At 41.3% G+C, this 15,992-nt stretch overlaps 1 long non-coding RNA gene across 1 annotated transcript in view; it reads right to left on the bottom strand.

The window, feature by feature from the left end:
* LOC140694229 (uncharacterized) overlaps nucleotides 1-15,196 on the bottom strand; it is a 53,962-nt gene extending 38,766 nt beyond the window's left edge. Inside the window, exons 1-3 of the long non-coding RNA XR_012069977.1 lie at nucleotides 14,966-15,196; nucleotides 5,816-5,941; nucleotides 4,500-4,641 (exon numbers count right to left, since the gene is read on the bottom strand). This is a non-coding gene — a long non-coding RNA (uncharacterized lncRNA). The remainder of the gene's footprint in view (nucleotides 1-4,499; nucleotides 4,642-5,815; nucleotides 5,942-14,965) is intronic.
* Nucleotides 15,197-15,992: the final 796 nt, after the last annotated feature.

A 15,992-nucleotide genomic window follows, 5' to 3' on the forward strand; every position in this document is an offset into this window, starting at 1 on the left:
TAAAACAAGGGTCATAAAGAAAGATAAACAAAGACATTTTATAATGATTAAGGGAACAATACAAGATGAGGATATGACAATCATTAGTATATATGCATCCAACATGAGCAACTAAATACATAAAACAACTACTAACAGAGATAAAGGGGGAAACTAATGGGAATACAATCATTGTCAGAAATTTTAACACCACATTAACATCACTAGACAGATCTTCCAGAAAGAAAATAAAGAAGACAACAGAGAAATTAAATGATACAATAGAAAAATTAGATTTAGTGGATATTTTCAGAGCATTACAACCCCCTAGAATAGGATATATATTCTTTTTAAGTGCACGTGGAACATTTTCTAGGATTGATCATGTACTTGTTCACAAAAGAAGCCTCAACAATTTTAAGAACATAGAAATTTTCTCAAGCAACTTTACTGACAACAATGCTGTTGAAACTAGAAAACAACTAAGGAGAAACAAAGGAGAAAAAAGGGAAAGCATAGAGATTAAACAACATGCTATTAAAAAACCAATGGGTCAATGATGAAATCAAAGTTGAAATTAAAGAATACCTTGAGACAAATGAAAATGAAAACACAACCACAGAAAACTTTTGGGACGCAGCAAAAGCAGTGCTAAGAGGAAAGTTTAGGGCGATACAGGCCTTCCTCAAATAAGAACAATACCAAATAAACAATCTAACCCACCAGTTAAAAGAACTAGAAACAGAAGAGCAAAAACACCCAAAAGTCAGCAGAAGGAAGGAAACAATAAAGATCAGGGAGGGAATAAATAAAATAGAGATTAAATAAAATAAAGAAAATAATCAAACCAAAAGCTAGTTTATTGAAAGAGTAAATTAAATCGACAAACCTCTGGCCAAACTCACAAAGAAGAAAAAAGAGAGAACACAAAATTGTAAAATAAGAAAGGAAAATGGAGAAATTACATCAAATTACATAGAAATACTGAATATCATATGAGAATATCATGAAAAACTACATGGAAAAAATGGATAACCTAGAGGAGATGGACAAGTTTCTGGAAACATACATACCACCAAGTCTGAATCAAGAAGAAACTGACCACTTGAACAAACTGATCACTAGGAATGAAATCGAATAAACAATAAAAAAAAATCCTTACAAATAAAAGTCCAGTACTGGACAGCTTCACCGGGTAATTCTAACACACACACAAAAAAGAACTCATACCAGTCCTTCTCAGACTCTTCCAGAAGATTGAAAAGAAGGAATATTCCCAGACACTTTCTATGAAGCCACCATCACCCTGATACAAAAACCAGGCAAAGACACCACCAAAAAAGAGAATTACAGACCAGTATCACTGATGAACACAGATGCAAATGGTCCTTACCAAAATACTAGCAAATAGAATCCAACAGAACATAAAAAAGATTATACATCATGCTCAAATGGGGTTCATCTCAGGGACACAAGGGTGGTTCAACATATGCAAATCAATCAACGTAATACTTCACATCAACAAGAGAAAGGACAAAAACCACATGATCATCTCAATAGATGCAGAAAAGTTTTTGATAAAATTCAACACCCATTTATGATAAAAATTCTCACAAAAGTGGGTATTGAGGGAGCATATCTCAACATCATAAAAGCTATATATGACAAACCTATAGCCAGCATAGATCTCAACGGTCAAAAACTCAAAAGCTACCCACTAAAATCTGGGACAAGACAAGGATGCCCACTATCACCACTCCTATTCAATATAGTCCTGGAAGTCCTAGCCACAGCAATCAGGCAAGAGAAAGAAATAAAAGGGATCCAGATTGGAAAAGAAGAGGTAAAAGTGTCATTATATGCTGATGACATGTTACTATATAGAGAAAACCCTAAAAGGTCCACAAAAAAGCTACTAGAGCTGATTGAAGAATTCAGCAAGGTAGCAGGTTACAAAATTAATGTTCAAAAATCAGTTGCCTTTCTTTACACTAACGATAAATCAACAGAAAAAGAAAGTAAAGAAACAATCCCCTTTAAAATAGCACAAAAAGTAATAAAATATCTGGGAATAAATCTAACCAAGGAGGTGAAAGAATTTTACACAGAAAACTATAAACCATTGATGAAGGAAATTAAAGAAGACTTTAAAAAATGGAAAGATATTCCATGCTCTTGGATTGGAAGAATCAATATTGTTAAAATGTTCACACTGCCCAAGGCAATCTACAGATTTAATGCAATCCCTATACAATTACCCAGGACATATTTCACAGAACTAGAACAAATCATAATAAAAATTTATATGGAACCATCAAAGACCTAGAATTGCTAAAGCATTACTGAAGAGAAAGAAAGAGGCTGGAGGAATAACTCTCCCAGAAGTCAGACAGTACTATAGAGCTACAGTCATCAAGACAGCATGGTATTGGTACCAAAACAGACCTATAGACCAATGGAAAAGAATAGAGAGCCCAGAAATGAACCCACAAACTTTTGGTCAACTCATCTTCAACAAAGGAGGCAAGAATATACAATGGAATAAAGACAGTCTCTTCAGCAAATGGTGTTGGGAAAACTGGACAGCAGCATGTAAAACAATGAAGCTAGAACACACCCTTACACCATATACAAAAATCAACTCAAAATGGATTAAAGACTTAAACATAAGACAAGATACAATAAACCTCCTAGAGGAAAACATAGGCAAAACATTATCTGACATACATTTCAAAAATTTTCTCCTAGAAAAAATAAAAGCAAGAATAAACAAATGGGACCTAATGAAACTTACAAGCTTCTGCAGAGCAAAGGAAACCAGAAATAAAACAAGAAGAAAACCTACGGAATGGGAGAAAATTTTTGCAAGTGAAACCAACAAAGGCTTGATCTCTAGAATATATAAGCAGCTCATACGACTGAATAAGAAAAAAATAAACAACCCAATCCAAAAATGGGCAGAAGACCTAAACAAGCAACTCTCCAAGGAAGACATACAAATGATCAAAAAGCACATGAAAAAATGTTCAATATCACTAATTATGAGAGAAATGCAAATCAAAACTACAATGAGGTATCACCTCACACCAGTCAGAATGGCCGTCATTCAAAAATCCACAAATGACAAATGCTGGAGAGGCTGTGGAGAAAGGGGAACCCTCCTACACTGCTGGTGGGAATGCAGTTTGGTGCAGCCACTATGGAAAACAGTGTGGAGATTCCTCAAAAGACTAGGAATAGACTTACCATATGACCCAGGAATCCCACTCCTGGGCTTGTACCCAGAAGGAAATCTACTTCAGGATGACACTTGCACCCCAATGTTCATAGCAGCACTATTTACAATAGCCACAACATGGAAACAACCTAAATGTCCATCAACAGGTGACTGGATAAAGAAGATGTGGTATATTTATACAATGGAATACTACTCAGCCATAAAAACCGACAACATAACGCCATTTGCAGCAACATGGATGATCCTAGAGAATGTCATTCTAAGTGAAGTAAGCCAGAAAGAGAAAGAAAAATACCATATGAGATCGCTCATATGTGGAATCTAAAAAACAAAAACAAACAAAAACAAAGCATAAATACAGGACAGAAATAGACTCATGGACAGAGAATACAGACTTGTGGTTACCGGGGGGGGGGTAGAGGGTGGGAAGGGATAAACTGGGATTTCAAAATTGTAGAATAGATAAACAAGATTACACTGTATAGCACAGGGAAATATACACAAAATGTTATGATAAATCACAGAGAAAAAAATGTGACAATGAGTGTGTATATGTCCATGAATGACTGAAAAATTGTACTGAACACTGGAATTTGACACAACACTGTAAAATGAGTATGAATCAATAAAAACTGTAAAAAAAAAAACCAATTTGAACCTGTTGAAAAGACATTTGCTCAAAACAGCACAGTAGCAATGAAATTGCTCTGGCTGGCAAGGACTTATTGGATTCCTGTGAGTGCTGGACTCCTCACATGGAATTCCCTTGGCACTCCAGGAAGCCTGTGGTTGTCCCCATGGGTTTGTGGCCATATGTGGCACACACAAGTCTCTGGCTTTGCCACAATTTCAATGCCTTTTTTGGCTTATGAAAGGTTTTGCACTCAAATGGAGTTTTCTTGAGTCCACTCACTGATGTCATTTACCAGATTTATAGTCCAGATCTGACATTCTGGACTCTTAAAATCTTGTAGACATTCAAATGTTTCAGTTTGGATGTGTATTCACCTCTGGAGGCCTGGACCATATTCGATAAAGCCACCCGGACAAGTTCAGCAAAATGCAAAGAAATTTTTCTCTCTGCTAGACTGAAATGTCTATGAAGGTATAAAAACTTCTGCATCTACAAATGTAGGGAACCAACTCATCAATAACATATCTATCCGTAATGCATGGACATTTAAAAAAAATACTGTATTTACTCCTATCAAATTCTATCTGGCTTTTGCCAAACTGTGTCCTAAACTGTAAGGAAAGTATATAAATTTAGAGAATTTTTTACCTTTTAAGAGAGAAAGGAACCCTCCTACTCGGTTGGTGGGAATGTAAATTGTGCAGCCACTTTGGAGGACAGTATAGAGTTTCCATAAAAAACTGAAAATAGACTTCCGTGTGATCCAGCAATCCCATTCATGGGTATATTTCTGGAGAAAAATATAATTCAAAAAGACACATGCACCCCAATGTTCACAGCAGCACTATTTACAATAGCCAAAACACTGAAACAACCCAAGTGTTCACTGACAGATGAATGGATAAAGAAGTTGTGGTATACTATATATATATATATATATATATACATACATATATGCATATATATACACACAGATATACACACATGAACACACACACACACAATGGAATACTGATCAACCATAAAAAATAAAATAATGCCATTTGCAATAACATGGATGGACCTACAGGGTATTATGCATAGTGAAATAAGTCAGAGAAAGAAAAACAAATATTCTATGTATTAACTTATATATATATATATATAAAATAGAACAAATTAATTACTATAATAAAACAGAAATAGACTCACAGGTACATAGAACAAACTGGTGGTTACCAATGGGGAGAAGGAGGAGAGGGGAGGCAGGAAAGTTGTAGGGTATTGAGAGGTAAAAATTACTATGTATAAATTGGATAGCTTACAGGGCTGCATCATACAGCACAGGGAAATATAGCCATTATTTTATGGTGACTTTAAATGGAATATAATCTATAAAAATTTTGAGCCTCTGTGTTGCACACCTGAAAATATTATGATGTAAATCAACTATTCAATTACAAAATTTTTCATCAAAGTTTTCTTTTCATATTATTTGCAATAAGTTAGAAGCCAGAACTGTCAATAGAAACATAGTGTAAGTCACAATTTTCCAGTAATACCATTTAGAAAATAAAAAGGAACAAGTGAAATTAATTCCAGTAATAATTATATTTATCCCAAAATATCCAATATACTATCATTTAAAAAGTGTGATTGACACTTTTAAAACTTATTAATAAATATTTTACATTAGTTTTGTTGTATGAAGTCTTAAAAATCTATTATGTATTTTCCACTTATAGAACACCTCAATTCAAAATAGCCACATGTGGCTAGTGGCTACTATACTAGACAGAGCAGATTACACCATTCACACTTCTGATAAATTACCTTCTGTTACTTATTTTAAAAACTTGCAGAAAAGGCTTTAGATATTCCCTGTATCAAACAAAGCAACCTTGACGGGTGGGGAGTATCTTCATTATAAAGTGAAAAATAAAGGTAAGAGAGCCATGGTTACATGTATGTTAATGTAACAATACCTTCTTAATTCATTCAGGACTTTACAATCTTTCTTCATATGCCAAGGATTCACTGTCACTGTACAATATTTTTCACTGTTATTTTCTTTGGAATTGAGAGGCTTCTGATGAACCTGCTTTGTGCATCTGTACATAAAAGAAAACAATAAAACAGCTACAAGAGCTACAGTGAATGCCCCCCCCATTAATTTAGAAGAAGTCTCACAGTATTTCCCAACATAAATGCTAAAATATAATTCAGAACACTTTGTGATGGTCAGCATGATTTTAACAAAAAAGTAGATAATTACCTCCCTGGTGTCAATGTTCTTTCAGAGATGGGTACCCGAAATTTAGTAAAAATGATTTTGCATATATCTTTGAAAGAAATGCTAAGAAATGACCTTTTCTGTTGGAAATTAGCCTGCTTTTACATTCTGCAGTAGGCATACGTGTTTACAAACCAGGCAGGAACTGGATCATATTTTACACATACTTTAGAAACTGATTTGAATTTTGCTTTCTACCTGCAAGGCTATTTCTTACGTAATTACATAAGCTGGCCACTATACTAAATTTTGTTTCACTGTTTGCTTAATCCTCACAACAACTCTGTAAGCTGCTATTATTACCCCCATATAACAGATAAAGAGCTTGAGGCAGAAAATAATTTGGGTAACTTGGTAACTGGTGGAGCTCGGTAAGATTGCAGCCAGTCTGACACTCAAGTCCATTCTTCTCACCGATGTCTGATACTGCTACCTACATTCAGCAATGACAACTGAATTCATATTTAAGTGTGTCATTTCTAAAAGCGCAAAGCTATAGTAGTACTGTTGTGTAAATTATTCTTTTGAGATGTGATTGCCAAAAAAACAAAAACAAATAAAATCAGGGTGCCACTGAGTGGAGGGCGAACTGCATATGGATGGACAAAAGGGGACTTTGTGAGGACACAGTTGCACAACTCTATAAATATCTAAAATGGCTGATTTGTACAATTATAATTTGTGAATTTTATGGCCTGTAAATTACACCTTAATACAGCTATTAAATTAAGAAACTGGATATCAAATTAAGACTAAAACACATATATATATATATCACACAAAGAACAACAGGCAAATATCATTATTTACTGTACCATTGTTTCATGCAGCTTCCTTTCCACACCCGTTCCTGAAAGGATGACTCAGTTTTATAATATTTTAAATTATTTAGCAAATAATTTTTGACAGACTACTATGTACCCAGGACTAATCTAGGCACTTGGAATAGATCAATAAACAAAACAAAATTCCTGTCCTCACGGAGCTTGGTTGGAGTCTAGCTGGGGTGGGGGGTGGAGATGACAATTCACACAACAGAGAGGCAGAGGAAGTGGCATGTTAAGAAAGAGGAACCATGGAAAAAATAAAAAAAGGGCAAGGTAAAGAGAGTTTAGGGCATGGGATGATGGTGATGTTGTATTAAATACCAGAGCAGGCCACACTGAGGGCTGAGGTTAGAAAAAAGACTAGGAGGTGAGAAGTCCCAGGTAGACGGTATAACCATCACCGAGGCCAGCGTGCACCTCTCATGTTCCAGAATGGGGGCACTGCTGGAGCTGCGGAGAAGGGTCAGTGCAGATCCTGTATGGCCTTGGAGGACGTTGCAAGGACTGTGGCTTTTACCCGGATTGAAATTGGGAGGCACTGCAGAATGATGACACAATCTAACTTAGGTTTTCACGGCTCACTTGACTGCCGGGTGAGAATAGTCAAAACGGGTCAGAGATGAAAGGAGGGAAGCCTCTGAGAAGAGCTGTGCAGGAGGAGAGGACAGTGGCTCAGGGCAGGGAAGCAGCAGTGGAGGCAGGAGCCATTGTGAGAAGTGGCTGGGTTCTGGATCTGTTTTAAAGGCAGTGTTAAACCAGATCTATTGACAGAATTCATGTGGTATGTCAGTGAAAATCAGAATAACTCCAAGTTTTTTGACCCAAGCAGCTGGAAGGATTAAGTTTCCACTAACTGAATGGGGAATGTTGCAGAAAGGACCAGTTTGGGGGGGTAGGACGACAAAGAGCTCAGTTTTTACACATGTTGATTTTAAGATATCAGAGTTCCAAGTGAAGATGTCAAATCAGCAGAAGATTGTAATAGTTCAGAGTTGGAGAGAAAAAGTCTAGAGGGAGGCAGAAATGTGGGAATCATGGGTCACACAGGTGGTAGAGGAAGACATGAAACCCAGATACTCAAACATTAAGATAACCTGGCATTAACCATAGAAGTTGTCCTTGAGGGCCTGCCTACTAGGTGTGGATATCAGTCCTATTTCCCAACCACTCGAATTTTATAAAGGAACTTACAAATGAATTCGTGCAAGACACTGCCTCCAGTGGGTGGATCCAGAGAAGGAGTGGGAGAATGGGATGCTGCACGCTACTCCCTACGGTAGAATATATGTGTGTGTGTGTGTGTGTGTACACATGTTTGTGTGCACAGGGGGATGAGACATACCTGGCTTAAGAAAAAGAGCAAGTAAGTCTAGAAGCCGAAAGATGAAAGAAAATCCAGATCTGGTAGAGGGAAGAGGGGAAACACTGTGTACTGTAAGACATATCCCCATACTGCCATTTCCCACCATCCTTTCATCAGGAACACAGTTGGAAAGGGGGGAATTATGTAGATACGTGTGATGTACACAAACTTTCTGACTATGTAACACTTAATATCTACATATGTAGCAAGTTAATGATATTTATATCTGCTTCAAGTTTAATAACAAGTTCACAACAGAGGGAAAATAAAATATTGAGGACTGGTAGGAGTATCATAGAAGGCCTTTCAATGTTCACAATGGAAGCAAAAGCAGCTTCACCCCACAAAGAATGTCAATAAGAGTCAAGAATGTTTATATTTGCTTAAGAAATTGAGAGTTACAGCTTCCTGCTTTAAAGAATTAACTTTAAGACAGATACCATACTATAAGCAACGTCTATACTGGAGCTTTCTTAAAGCCATTTTTAGTTTCTGCTTGTTCTGATGTACTCCAGACACTCTGCAAAGAAAACCTTCTTTTCAAAGGCTTAAAGGAATAAAAAAAGAAATAACACTGCATTCTTTTCAGTGTTCTCTGTACTGAAAGTCACTTGCAAATGAAGCACCCAGCCACAGGTCTACATTTTTAACAATAAAGTCGTTTGCGCAATTTTTCAATTGCTATGTGACTTTGTGTCAGTCTCTCACTAAGAAGCAGAATGGAGTACCAGAAAATGACACATCAGGTCTATAACTACAGATGTGGGAGATGAACCTACACCAGGAAACAGCTAAGTGGGAGGGTAAGGTTTACCTTTTAAGTTACCGTAAGTGCAGTTACACCTGCTCCCTGCTTCCCCTGTGAAGTGAAGAACTAGTCTTTTCTAGAAAAGCTCTCATTCTGAGAACTGTCTTCTTTAAAATATTCGAAGATTCTCTTTTAAAGTTCTTTCATTTTTAAGTCTTTCCCCAACTCAACATCCCATAACAAGTGTAAAAATTATCCTATAGCCTATTGTTACAGAACATACTCTACAAAAGCTGAGGTTTCCCAGGGTTTGGATCCCAGAACTCTGCTACCAGATAATCCTAAAGCTTTCCTTCCATAACAGACTTTTCTGCCAATTCCCAGCTGCGGGCAAATTCGGCTTCTTAGACCAGGTAACTTTCTAACTCTGCCTACGAACACTCTGCTGCCAGTAAAGGAACTCTCAGACAGAAAGCACACAATGCCCCTAGTGAGGGTTGCCTCCTTCAATCAATCAAGATGCCATCACCAAGCAAATATTTAAACCAACTGCAAAACCTCTGAAGACAACTTACAAACAATATACTTTCTATGGAGGCATACTATTTGCTCTGGAATAGTGATTTCCAATGGAAGGAACAAAGGACCACATGACCCAAGCAATTTTTAAAACTGCACATAACCATCCCTCTTCATGTGAGGATTCAGGCAAGCCCGTCTTACAGGCCTAGGTGTAACAGAATGAGAGCACCTCTAGGAGTAGGATGAAAAGCAGAGAGGTAGACTTCTAGTGAAAGGGGGTGATGTAATATGCCCCATCGCCCACTTACCTACCAGCACAGGACAGTCATCTCAGATCGAGAACAAACACTTTGGGAAACAGAGTTTGTTTATATTTCTATGGATTTCTGGTGGAAATAATATCCTGAGTCATGTGAAGTTGTGGCTGCCAAATTGAACAGGGGACTGGACATTTTCACATTCAGGACAAAAATAGCCCCCGGATAGCCACCATATCTGCTCTCCCCTTTGCCTGTTAACCCCAAGAGCTGCAGGACTCTCCTGCTTGCAATGACACCCACCAATTCTCACAAATTCTTGCCAAGTTCACGTCATCAGCTGGTGGTGTCAAAGTCACTATTTGTACTGCTATGAAGTCCCTCCATTACTTTATATCCCTTCTATTTTCTCTCTTGTCTTCCTAGCTACACTTGCATACACAAGATGGTTACTGCACTAACATTGCCTCTGTAATCAGTCCAGGATATAGGAAGTAGAGATTCAACTGTAACCAGTCCCAGAATACTTGTCATGCCACTCTAGTGTCCCAAAAAATACTCTGGCATCCCTCATCTCACCCAAACAACCACTGCATTACTTAGAGGTTGTAAAATTAGAGGGCTTTCTCTACTGGGAAACACTGTGGCTTGTGGTAGAGTTGTGATTTCAGTTTTTGCAACTGGTTACAGGCAAAAAGACATGGTCCACAAAATTTCTTCAAGCGTTTGGAATTTAAACTTTCATTAGATACAGAGCCGGAGGACTAACTGTAATCTATGAACATATGGTCATATTATCAAATAATGTTCATGTCTACCTTACAGACATGTAAGAACTTGGATTACACCTGCAGCCTGTAGGCCTTTGGAATTGGATGTGAAGCATCCTGTGAAATAAAAACTTCCTATCCAGTCACAGAACACCTTACAGACAACATCACACTAATGTCACTGAATACATTAGTATAGTCCATGTATGGTTAAGTTACACCTCCAATTTCTCAGAGATGGAAAGGAGATGTCTAGAAAAGATGGAAAACCCAATTACTAAAACAGCTCAAAAGTTAATGCAGACTCCTACACCTCCCAGAGCAGAGGGTGGAGGGGGCATTTCCCAAAACTCTGTCCTTCCCCAGGACGTGGCATGTGGGGAAGCAGGCAGGAATGTGTGGCTGGGACTCGGAGGTGGAGAGGTGATGAAAGCAAGAGTGGAACTGCTCTGGTCCTAGAACAACAGAGCTGTAAAATGCTCGGCTTCAGTACAACCCACTCCCTCTCCCACTTTCCCTCCCACCTATGTGACAAACAGAACATAACCAGGCACTTTCTGCCCATGATGGTGACTACTAGCAGGAAAGGGACCAGGATAAAAGCATGTCTTATAAAAGATGTCTGATTTTAAGGCTATGATATAAACAATGAACAGCACTCTCAGAGTGGGACACTTGTGAGGCGCTCAAGTAGGGAGGAGGAGGTTGAGGATCCATTTCCAGCACTTCCATGTCTTTTATCACTCCTATTTCTGACCTTTCCTTTGCCACTATTTGTAGCACTGCCATCACTGGCAGGTAAAGGGGCAGCAATGTGACTTGGCCGTTTGGCTGATGGGGCTACATTTCCCAGCAGTGGAATGAAAAGGCACTGGAAGACGATCAGCTGGATGATGTGAACTGTGGTCCTGGCCTGTGCCAAACACTAACCAGGCGACCGTGGGTTAGGCTCTTAGTCTCTCTGGGCTTCCGGCTGTTTACTTATAAAAGAAGGTTTTGTCATTGCACAAATATATCCAATATGAAATGTAACGTGAAAGTCTAACATAATGACATCTCACCTGCTTGCCTCAGGGAACTGTACAAGCACTGAACACTATGTGAATGTAAACACAGACTTAAGAAAACTTTTGAGGTAAAGCGCTAAACTGAACATGGAGATAAAGTTTTATGGATTTTCTTGGCTTTTTTTTAAATTGCAACACTGAATTAATAGTTATTAGCTCTAATCCACACCACAACCCCTGCGAATAAATAAAGTAGGTAAACACTGCCTGGATGCATGTTTTGTCCGATGCTAAGCAGGGTGGGGGGTATAAAGGAGGCTGAACAAGTGAGTCTTCTCCAGTTACCAGCTAACTGAGGAAAAACATTGGAAACCACCCAGGGATGGTACCAAGTCAGTACTCAAAGCCAAGATTACAGGCTACTGATCATAAACAGTGCAGGAATACAAAGAGGAGCTAGAAGTATTTGGAGTAAATAGGGAAGACTCTATGAAGGGGATGGGGCTTCAACTAGTTCTCAGGGCAATTGTAATCTGTTTTAACTGAGGACTGGATAGGAAAAGGCTGGTGACTCCTGGTTTTTAATAAGGCACAGGTTACCATAGGAGGCTAATTTACATAATAATTGGAACACATAATGTAAGTACAAAATGATGATTGGTCGAGACTACCTGACTGAGATCTGGTTGTGTTAAGTCTTTGACTTGACTCTAGATGTTGGAGAGCCAAAACTGTAGGTTGACTGAAAGGGGGGGAGAGAATATCCAAGAATTCAGCAGAAGTAAAAAATAACGTATCAGGGATGAAAGCTCTTCATCAGAGTATCAGCAATCAGAATAGACACTTGAAACCAAAAACATACAGTTCAAGAAGCTGACAAAATATGGAGGGTGGTGATAGAAAGATAAATCAAAGACCACTCCAAGCCTTTGGGTATTTAAGACCGGAAGAATGATTATCCCACTGAATAAGTGGAGACGCTGCAAGAAGAAAGATTATGAAATCAGCTTTAGACATGTTGAATCTGACGTATGAGCTAAGAGTAGGTTTTCTCTAAGAAGCTCAAAATTCAAAACTGAAGCACAGATGTTGAGTACAGGCTTAAGATGCAGATGGACAAGACATGATAAATCTCCTAAAAGAAAACATAGGCAAAACATTATCTGACATAAATCTTAGCAACATTCTCCTAGGGTAATCTACCAAGGCAATGGAAATAAGAGAAAAAAATAAACAAAAGGGATGTAATTAAACACATAAATTTCTTCACAACAAAGACAACCATAAGTAAATCAAAAGGAAACAACAACCTACGAATGGGAGAAAATATTTGCAAATGATACGACTAACAAAGGCTTAATATTTAGAATATATAAACAGCTCATACAACTTAATAACAAAAAAACAAACAGCTCAATCCTAAAATAGGCAGAAGACCTAAACAAGCATTTCTCCAATGAAGACACAATTGGCCAATAGGCACAGGAAAAAATGCTCGATATCACTAATAAACCGAGGAATTCAAATCAAAACTACAATGAAGAATCAGCTCACACTAGTCAGAATGGCCATCGCTCAGAAGTTCATGAATGATAAATGCTAGAGAGGCTGTAGAGTGAAGGGTACCCTCTTACACTGCTGGTGGGAATCTAGTTTGGTGTAGTCATTATGGAAAGCATGGAAATCCCTGAAAAAACTAAAAGTAGACTTACCCTATGACCCAGCAATTCCACATCTGTGTACATAACTGGAAATAACTCCAATGTGAAAAAATACCTGCTCAGCAGTATTCACAGCACCACTGTATACAATAGCCGAGACATGGAGGCAAGTTAAATGTAGTAACAGATGACTGGGTAAAGAAGTTGCTGCATATTTATACACTGGAATACTACTCTACCATGAATAGGACAAAATAAAACCATTTGCAGCAACATGGATGGAGCTAGAGATCGTCATTCTAAGTGAAATCAGCCAGAAACAGAAAAATACCAAATGATACCACTCATATGTGCAATCTAAAAAAAGAGAGAAAAAGACAATATGAACTCATCTGCAGAACAGAAACAGACTTGCAGACTTAGTAAACAATCTTAAGGTTACCAGGGAAAGGGGAGTTCGAGATTTACAAATGTTAGCCACTACATATAAAAAGAGATTTTAAATAAAGTTTCTTCTATATAGCACAGAAACCTATGTTCATTATCCAGCAATAACCTATAATGAAAAAGCCGATACAGCCACCAACTGAGGAAGCAAGAGAAGAAAGGAGAGTTAGTTATGCTGGGCTAGAGCCCACTTCTAAAATACTTTTCAGCCACTGATGCTGCCCCAAGTACACTGAGCCTTCCTCCCAGGGACAGGCTGACATGACATGTGTCCTGCAAACCTGGGGCAGCAGAGGCCGTCCCCAGGTCTGGCCCTGGGGGAGATGGGAGCAAGTCCACCTGCTTCCCTTGGGGCAGCACCCCTCCCCGCAGCCCCCGCCACCTGACTGTACCACGCCTGCCTCTCAGGAAACCACTGGCTTGAAAACAAGTGATCCACGAACCTGGGGCAGCGGCAGGGAGATGGGCAGCGACCTGGCAAGCTGGTCGACTTGCCCCCATCTTCCCCACGGCCTGTCAAGGGCTCGGCCTCTGCTCCTCCAGGCACGGTCAGCAGGTCAGCCTGCTCCCGGGAGGAGGGCGCGGTGTGGTCGAAGGCAATGGCTGGTTATGGAGTCTGACCATGGGGGCCCGTGGATTTGCTTCAAACTCCCCAGCGCATGGCCTGAGCTTGGCCTCTGCTGCCTCAGGTTCGTGGAACTCAGGTTACAGGTCAGCCTGCTCCTGGAAGGCGGTGCTGTGCTGTCAGGGAAAGGTGGCGGCTGCGATGGCGGGATTGGGGCTGCCCTGTGAGAGCGCGGGGTTTGCGACCATTCCCGCTGCCGCTGCAGCCATCCCAGCACACTGATCACACCGAGCCCACCTCCCAGGAGTAGACTGACCTGTAACCTGAGTCCCACGAACCTGGGTCTTTAGAGGCCACCCCCAAGGTCAGGCCGCGGGTAAGATGGAAGCAAATCCAGGGGTTCTCATGGGGCAGCCCCCATTCCATCCGAGGCCCCGCGACCGCACCGCACCCGCCTCCCAGAAGCAGGCCATGATCTGAGGGCCAATAGGAGATGCTCCGGAGCCGTCCGGCGACCTCCCACCTCCCGGGGCTGTACCTGCTCTCCTAAACCCGGGTATAACCGGCTGTAAAAATGCGGTGTTCAGGAACTACTAATACCGGGGTTACCACGAACCACAGCAGCGGCTGGGACCCGCCTCAGGGTCCCAACGGGACGCGCAGCCGGGACCTCACCTCCGCACCCCTCCCTGGGCGCATCCTCAGCTGCACAGCCCAGGCGTCACCCGCCGGCTCCCCGAGCAGCGCGCTCCTACCAGCGCCCTCTTAACTGTCCGGCAGCGGCAGCCGAGCCGCGGGCAAGCGGCGGCCCAGGCCCCAGGCCATGTTCCTCTTCCAGGAGCTGGTCCAGGAGCAACCGGCTGCAGCCAGCTTCCACGCGTTCTGGGTGGGTTCCGGCGTCCGCGAGTCTGTCCGTCTGCGCGTGCGCGCCCCTCCTCCTCCCGCCCGCAACGCAAACTGCTCGGGTGGGTCTCCTGCTTTACCGGCCCTGGCCGCTGGGGCCGGGAGGAACCAGGTGGGGCCCCTCCTGCTTGTCCCGCCGGGTCTCCATCCCCAGAGCCTTCACCCAGCCACCGACTGGGTCCTGGCACTGAATTAGAACCACGACTGCCCTGGGCCAGGCCACACCCCGCCAGCCCCAATTCCCCTGCTCACCTTTTCCTCCCTGTTACTACCTTCCCACCCCTGGCCAGGCCCAGTCTCCCACCAGACCTTGAAGACACGGCTCCTTCTCCTCACACCGAGGTCCCTGCCCTGACACTCCATCCTGCTAGGTCCTAACCTATGGCCCCTACACCCACAAGCTTACCCCTCATGTCTCAGCACAGGACACCCAACATCCTGAAATTGTCCCCCTCACCTCTCAACCAGGTCAGTTCCAATCTGATCGGGCCCCACACCTCTCCACCTGTACCCCCTCACCATGGGATCCCCTTCACTCTGAGTGCACCCCTACCCTGAGCTCACTCCCCCACCCCTCACCCTGTGGTTGAGGTGGGGAAATCCGGGCTCCAGTAATGATGACTACTGCCACCAGTGGGGGATCCAGCCTAGTGTGCACATTCATAGTTAGTGTCTGAGGCTACAGGGTGAGGCAGGCTGGGCTGAAGGTGGTTCCAATTCCCGCCTTGGCAGCCTGATTCCCGCAGCTTGTGCCTCAACTGACCCGATGGGTCAGGTTGATCCCAGGCTGCCAGGCACT

The sequence above is a fragment of the Vicugna pacos genome, unplaced genomic scaffold (genome assembly GCF_048564905.1).
Source record: "Vicugna pacos unplaced genomic scaffold, VicPac4 scaffold_20, whole genome shotgun sequence".
NCBI classification, from domain to species: Eukaryota; Metazoa; Chordata; class Mammalia; order Artiodactyla; family Camelidae; genus Vicugna; species Vicugna pacos.